Here is an 8091-nt window from a genome sequence, read left to right as displayed (position 1 = left end):
AAAAGGGGTCAGCCCCATGGTATACTGGGAGTTTCAAACTTGGAAGAGGGCAAAGGGAAGGAGAGACATCCAGTCACTGCCATTTTAATTTAGTGAGAGTGTCCTTTAGGGTCCGATTCATCCTTTCTACCTGTCCTGATCTCTGGGGATGATACACACAATGAAGTTTCCAATTTGTCCCCACAATTTTAACTATAGCCTGGGTTACCTGTGAGATGAAGACTATTCCATTGTCTGACCCCAAAAGAACAGGTAAACCATACCTTGGAATGATGTCATCTAACAGTTTCTTGACCACAGTTGTGGCAGTCTCATTCTTAGTTGGAAAAGCCCCGGTCCATCTTGAAAAGGTATCTATAAATACTAGTAAATACCTGTATCCATATAAACTGTGTTTTATCTCTGTAAAGTCAATTTCCCAATTTACTCCTGGTCGGGCTCCTATTTTCCTGATTCCTGACTGAGAAACTCCACTTTTTGCACTTACCAGGCAGCAGGCATGGCATTGGGCTATGGCTTATGCTGCCTTTTGTCTCAAGTCAAAAACTTTAAGGTGGGCCCATGTAAGTATGTCCTCAAACTTCTGTTGTCCTATATGAGTGCTCTGGTGTATTTGTCTGATGAGTTGGCTAGCAAAGTTTGATGGGAGGATGATCCTTCAGTCAGGAGACTTATATCATCCTTGTGCTTCACAGGCTGCTGTGCAGGTCTTAATCCTCCACAGTTCTAAATCAGTATAGTTTGGTATCTCTGGCAAGGTTGGCACCAGTGTTGGAGGCAATTTTGCTACTAGGACAGTAGCAACCTGGAGGGCTTCCTCTAGTGCCACCTTGTCAGCACTGTTGTTCACTTTAGAAGTAGGATCCTCCCCTTTCTGGTGATCAGGGCAGTGCATAAGTGCTATCTCTTTGGGGAACAATATAGCCTGCAGGAGCTCCAAAATCTGCTGTTTATTTTTAATGGTTTCTCCTTCTGCTGTCAATAGTCCCCTTTCTTTATAAATGGCCCCATAACCATGTACCATTGCAAAAGCATAATGGCTATCAGTATAGATATTAAGTCTCTTTCCTTGGCCTAGTTGCAAGGCCTTGGTCAGGGCTATCAATTCAGCTTCCTAGGCAGATATACCTGGAGGGAGAGCTTCTGACCATACAGTTGTTTCTTCTGTTGTCACTGCAGCTCCTCTACACTGGGCACCATCCTGAAGGAAAGTGCTTCCATCTGTATATCAGGTCAGCTCTGCCCCTTTAAGGGGAAGGTCCTTGAGATATGGTTGGGTCCCTTGTAAACTGCTCAAGATCTCTGAGCAGTTATGTATGGGACTGTCTAGATCTGGATCAGTTAGCAGTGTTGAGGGATTGAGGGCCTGACTAGTGGTAAATTGAACCTGTGGGGGATTGAGAAAAAGAGCCTGATAATGAGTCAGTCTGGCATTGGTCAGTCACCTGTTAGGGGGCTGCTTTAGCACTCCTTCAGCAACGTGAAGAATAGTCACTCTCGGGCTTTGGCCTGAGTTAGTTTTTCTGAGTGTTTGACCAATAAGGCAGTGGCTGATATTATTCATAGGCATGGGAGCCATCCCATTGCCACTGGGTCTAATTTCTTTGATAGATAAGCAATTGGCCTCTTCCAAGGGCCGAGAGTTTGAGTCAATACCCCTTTAGCTATGACTTTGTTTTCATCAATGTAAAGATGGAAAGGTTTGTGGCTGTCTGGCAAAGCTGATGCCAGGGCTTCAAGGAGGGCCTTTTTCAACTGGAGGAAGGCCTTCTCCCTTTCTGGGGCCTATTATAGGGAATTTTCCTGTCCCCTCATGACCTCATAGAGAGGCTTGGCAATTTCTGTGAATCTGGGTTTCCAGAGTCTACAAAACCCCACTGACCCCAAGAACTCATATACCTGTTACCAGGTTCAGGGTTGGGGAATGCTAAGGATTATCTCCTTGTGGGCTTGAGACAACAGGTATTGGCCCCTCTTGAGTATGTACCCAATGTAAGTTACTTCCCTCTGGCAGAGCTGCACCTTTCTGGCTGAAACTCGGTATCCTAAGTGGTCCAATTCTCTCAGTAAGGCCTCTGTGGCTGAGCATCAGGCTTCTTCATCTGAGGCTGCTATAACAATGTCATCTACATACTGCAAGAGGATTATTTAGGGATAGGCCTGGTGGTGCTCACCCAGATCCTCATGGAGTGCTTCACCAAATGTGCCGGCCTGCAGCACAACAGTCGAAACAGACCCCAAAGGAGGGAGTGGGAATGGATCTGAGACAAGAACACAAGGAGTAGAGCCAAGACAAGTTCTGATCAAGGCTCAGGCTTATTCAGGCAGACACAAGCTTATATACAGAATAAAAAAACTTTCTTGACAATGCCTACATGTCTAAAGTCAGCTTCACCAGGGCTGTATGGTAATTTATGTCTCTGTGTCTGTTGTCTGCTTCATCTAGGCCATGCGATAAGGTCTGCATGCCTGGTGCCTACCTCATGTCAATTGCCTCTATGTCAAGAGTCAAAGAGCAGCTGCAGTTCCTGAGGTCGAAGAGAGGCTGAAGCTCCCTACATCTCCCCCTTCTTTATTTATTAAAAGAAGCGACTGTGCCTGCCTTAGGTTGTCAGAGGTAGAAGAACATTTTGGCATGTACAAACCAAGACTAATTATGCTAAAGTACCCATCATTGGACAAACGTATTACCCTTCAATATGTGCCCTGTCTTATGTTGGATGCCTCCTCCTCTGATCTTACCCATCTCTGGCTACCAGCCAGACAAAATTCAGGGGGAATTAGGATACAGTCTGAGGGAGCCAAGGACGTGTTCTATAGTGCATAGCTCAGACCTCTGCATGAACATCTACAATAGACTTCATTAGACACTTGAAGAAAATAGGCAATAGGCATAAGAGAAGCAGAAGGCAAACTCCCACAGCTACACATCTGACTATCCAGGAACTTAGAGAATTCCAACCAGGCAGCACAGACTTAATTGCAGTAAGTAAATCATAAGCTGCCTTAGTGGAGTCAAAATCAAGATGACTCTTCTGTATGGCTGAATTTCTGAATGTAAACTAACCAAATATAATGAAATGTTATCATGGTGCCAAATTCCTTCCAAGTGCCTTTTGACCTTTACCCAATCTTCATAACTAGCATTGTAAATTTTAGAGGTGATGCAGATCCATTGGTAATCTGCATGGCATTCCAATCGAGCTCTAATCTTCATTCCTTGAATTTGCTCTCCGAAATAGGTCACTACATCAAACAAAGCATCTATTTTTTCTTCTAACTTCTTGTCTATAGTAACTTGAGTTCCCAAAGCAACAAAAACTTTCTTAGCTAGATCATTGACAAAGTGTGCAGTATGAACTTCTTATGTAAGAGCAACAGCAGCAGTAGTAATAGAAGCTAATAATGTAATAAATGCAACAATCCCAGCAATAATTAAATCTACAATTCTCTTTTGTCTACTTAAACTATTTTTAACCTCCTGTAGAATTTGAATACCCCTGTCAGAGTACCAAGGCATTGAAAGATTAACAGGAATCATAACAAATGCAGGTTGTTTGACAATCATTACAGTTTCAGAATCATGAGAAATACAATTGGACAGACTACAATTATCACAGGTAACATTAAACATTCCTTCAGACCTGTGATACCAAATAATATTTATTTTTCCTAACATCAGGGCATAAGGTGGTGTAACACAGGCCATAACAGTTTCCTTTGGAAGACTATTTGAATTATTGCTGTCAGATATAACCTTGATACTTCCCATAGCAGCAGCAATTTTCCACATGTAAGTTTGTTGATGTCCATTGTCTGACCACCACAATCCTGAGGACAGTCCAGTAAACTTTACTGTAAGCAAGAGGTAGATGACACCATATCATCAGAATCAGCAGTGTCCTCTTGTTTGATCTCGTGGCCTGCATACCAGACCAAACATTCTGGCAACCATCTGGCTCAATTTTCTTTCTATAAAAAAATACAAACAGATTCTCATCCCCATATTAATAAAGGGTTGGGTCCACTCCATTTATTAGTCAATGGATCTTTCCACGTTACTTTAGCATAATTAGTCTTGGTTTGTGCATGCCAAAAATGGTCAGCAGCAGAAAACCCTTTTGCATCCAAAAGTAAAAAATTTAAAATAAATAAAGTATTTAACCATTCTGTTGCTTATCCCTGTGTCATTTCCCCCTTTTTTGCTTTTTTTGTAATCAGATTTTTAATGTTCTATTTGCTCATTCAATGATACATTGCCCTTGGGATTTATAAGGAATTCCAGTAACATGCTCAATATTAAAAGAAGAACAAAAGTGCTTAAATCCTGCACTTGTATATCCTGGACCATGGCTAAGTTATCTCTAATGATATCCAAATTGGTGATATAAAAGCAACATTGCTCTCCCAGGGCTTGGCATAGTCCTCCTTGTTGTAGTAAGTGTAGATCTAATCTCCTCTTGAAAAGCTCTTGTGTTACTTAATAGGCCATTCATATATTTAAGGTATTTTTTTTATCTTTCGTTATACATTTCTCTCTGAGTGTTTAAGACCATGCAGATATACAAAAGTTAATTAAGGATTAATTTTGGAGGTCATTAATGGCTCTCCAAAGAGACTTTAGGGACACAGGAGTAGCCCCATAGCTTACTGGTGTCTTTTGCCAGTGAGGATGAGTCAGGGCCATGCTGGCCAAGTAGTTTTCCTTTCTTTGGGAAGTCAGGAGGACTGATTACTCCTCAAGTGTGACTCTCCTGTTTCAGACTGTACACCAGTTTTGTTTGGGTCTCCATATCCTCTCTGCTCAGGAAGACAGGTGACTTACCAGGGGTCCAGTGTAGAAGTGTCCCATCATCTCCAGTGGCCTCATGACATGGTAGCACACACCAAACTATTGACACTTTTTACTCCAATGATTCCAATTGGCTGCGGCTTCTATGTAGGTGATTAACACACTTAGAAAGGAAGTTACACCAGCTTGGATGTATGTACATATAGAGCACATTTGATTACTGAAACAGACTTAGTTAAAGAATGGCACAAGGGCTTTTAAAATCATTTTGTCCTATCTTTAAAATTTTAGTTGTACTATGGCAGCACATGCCTTATATATGAGGTATAGAAAGTAGGCACATCTCATATTTTAAATATATAATATTTATAAATATAGGCAGAACCTGTTACCAGTCTTGAAAACATCACCAGTTGATTTACAAACTTAACTAATTTAACCTAGAAATTATCAGAAAAGGACAAGTAAGACAGTATAAGGTCTTAGCGCCTGTGTGAAAACATCTATGATTAGTTCAGATACCTGTGTGGATACAAATTACCCAGAGAACATTGAAAACAGAACCATGGAGCTTGAATATTATTTTGTTTCTCAGATGAGGACCATTGTTTGAGCATTAGGCTGTACCCTAAAGAGGGGAATATATCTTAAGAGTTAATTTTGTTATAAGCACTGGACTTAAGATGCCAAAATTTAGACAGTTACTTTACATACAATAGAGTATCTGGTCTTTCCTGAGCCAAAACAGCTAGCTACATATTAATATAACCTTTGATAAATCTTTTTGAAAGAAAAAACATTATTTGACAACCAATGAATTTGGATTAAGCTTGATAGCTATTGATTTTATGTACCACAGAATTTTTTATTAACATAAAACAATTTTATGTTTAACCCATGACTTAGATTTGATAAAGCTTAAGCAAGCTATCCCAACATATATTTGCGTGAAAATTAGTTTTTTTTTTTTTAAGAGTTTGTGAACAGTTTAAAGAAACCTCTATCTTTAGGCATGGTGTTTAGGTTTAGCCTAAAAATTTCTTTTCTTTTCTTTTGTTTAACATCTGCACACCTTTATTTACATACTTTAACATTCTAAGTACCACTCAAAAGGCATTTTTAACAAGCACTCTATGTCCCATCATTGGAAAATTCCTTCCCAGTTCCTTTAATCAATTCATCTCACCCCATCATTAACCATCTTTCTTATAAGGCTATTAATACCTGTGTCTGCCTCATCTCTTTAGTTACAAACAGTCATAAACACGACATAACTAGCAAGCACAATGAACACACACACACCACACAAACAAAAAGAACAAATCCTACTGATAAACAAGCTTTGCCTAGAGATTTCCAATCATCTGCTGTTAGAATTTTCCCTGCCCTGTTCTATAATTGACATAGTATATGGTGACATAGGTCCATAATGTGCACAAGCTGTTTTTAATTCTTTTATGTCTTTTTTTTATGTAAGGAAGTATATTGCCTCATCATTTGATTATGCTGTTGAAATTCAGTTACCAGATAAGCCAATGGGTAAACTTGTGCTTCCTCATCACCTTCTTCCACAGCTTTTGTATCACCTTTTCTAAGGGGAAGCAATTAAAAACAGGCTGAGTAGGATGCAATGAAGATATGTGGACAATTTCAGAAGGCTTCTTAGTAATACTAACTCATCTTTTAACTTTCTTTATTCTTTCTCCAGGTTTATTCTCTCCTTTAAGGCTGCTACCTCATTTTTTAATTCTGCTACATATACTTGTGTGGAAGGCATGGAGGCGGGGGGACATGGTGGGTCCCAATCTGCATGATAATTAGCGGCCTCTTCCTCTAATTCTGCTGCTTCTTCTGGCTCTAATTCCTCCTCTTCCTTGTCACTATCTTCCTTAGAAACTTGTAAAGATTGCAAAGTTTTATTCCATTCTTTGTGAGTTACAGGTGTCCCTTTTTCAGAACTTTGATTTCTAATTTCTTCAATGCATCTTGAGTGTGATCTAACATTTGCTTCACTAAACTATCTTTTGTACCTGAATCCAAGGCATCCTTTATCAAAGACCAGAAGGAAAAAGCAATTACTGGAACCTTACTAGGACTGTGAGCTTGTAAAAAGACATTTAATTCTTTCTCTACTTTCTCTCAAGCATCTGAATCAACATTTCCCTGCTCTATAAACCAAAGGCTCATTTTATTAACAAAATAAAAAATTTTGCTTAAAGAACCTGAAGCAATCCCAATTCCTTGTGTTTTTAAAATATCTTTTACTACAACAATTAGCTCCTTCTTACTCTATGCTCATCCCATAATTGCGCCAACTTACCTTATTCAAGAAGACTGAGCGGACGACTACAGTCCTCTTTTTAGTTTTTCTTTCTTAGCTTTTCTTTCTTCCATGGATCCTGAGTTGATGTTGGTGTTCCTCACTGAAGCCCCTTGTATTCAGGTTCCTTGTTCCAGGCACCACGCTGTGCCGGCCTGCAGCACAAGAGTTGAAACAGACCCTGAAGGAGGGAGTGGGAATGGATCTGAGACAAGACACAAGGAGTGGAGCCAAGACAAGTTCTGATCAAGGCTCAGGTTTATTCAGGCAGACACAAGCTTATATACAGAATAAAAAAACTTTCTTGACAATGCCTACATGGTTAAAGTCAGCTTCACCAGGGATGTATGGTAATTTATGTCTCTGTGTCTGGTGCCTGCTTCATTTAGGCTGTACGATAAGGCCTGTGTGCCTGGTGCCTACCTCACGTTAATTGCCTCTGTGTCAAAAGGTCAAAGAGCAGCTGCAGTTCCCGAGGTCAAAGAGAGGCTGCAGCTCCCGACACCAAAGATGGTGGGTGAGTTTTTAAATCCTTGTAGTCTGGTCCAAGTTAACTGTCCATTGAATCCATGTTCTGCATCACTGCATTCAATAGCTGGGGCCAGTGGCAGACTGAAGAATGTATCCTTGAGGTCCAGCACTGTGTATACATTGCATTCAGGTGGTAGAGTGCTTAGCAGAGTGTATGGGTTTGGCACCATGGGATGAATGTCTTCCACCCATTTATTAATTTCCCTCAGATCCTGCACAGGCCATAGTCACTGGCAGGAGAGGAGTATTCCAGATGGACCAACAAGGGACTAATATCCCTTCTTCCCAAAGTTGGTTTATGTGCGGTGTTATTCCCAGTTTGGCCTCTTGAGGTAGAGGGTATTGGTGGACTTGGATTGGGTTGGCATTAGCCCTCAGCTGGACCATGACTAGAGCCTGATGCTTGGCCAGCCTGTTCTGATTTCTTTCTGTCCATACACCTGGAATC

General features: G+C 40.6%; 1 long non-coding RNA gene across 1 annotated transcript in view; it reads right to left on the bottom strand.

Moving 5' to 3' along the window:
- Positions 1 to 4879: 4879 nt before the first annotated feature.
- Positions 4880 to 8091, bottom strand: part of LOC123462988 — a 29593-nt gene continuing 26381 nt past the window's right edge. The window contains exons 2-4 of the long non-coding RNA XR_006638614.1: positions 7113 to 7267; positions 6317 to 6383; positions 4880 to 4935 (exon numbers count right to left, since the gene is read on the bottom strand). This is a non-coding gene — a long non-coding RNA (uncharacterized LOC123462988). The remainder of the gene's footprint in view (positions 4936 to 6316; positions 6384 to 7112; positions 7268 to 8091) is intronic.

The sequence above is a fragment of the Jaculus jaculus genome, chromosome 8, assembly GCF_020740685.1.
Source record: "Jaculus jaculus isolate mJacJac1 chromosome 8, mJacJac1.mat.Y.cur, whole genome shotgun sequence".
Taxonomy (NCBI): Eukaryota; Metazoa; Chordata; class Mammalia; order Rodentia; family Dipodidae; genus Jaculus; species Jaculus jaculus.
This window is presented reverse-complemented; position numbering and strand designations above follow the sequence as displayed.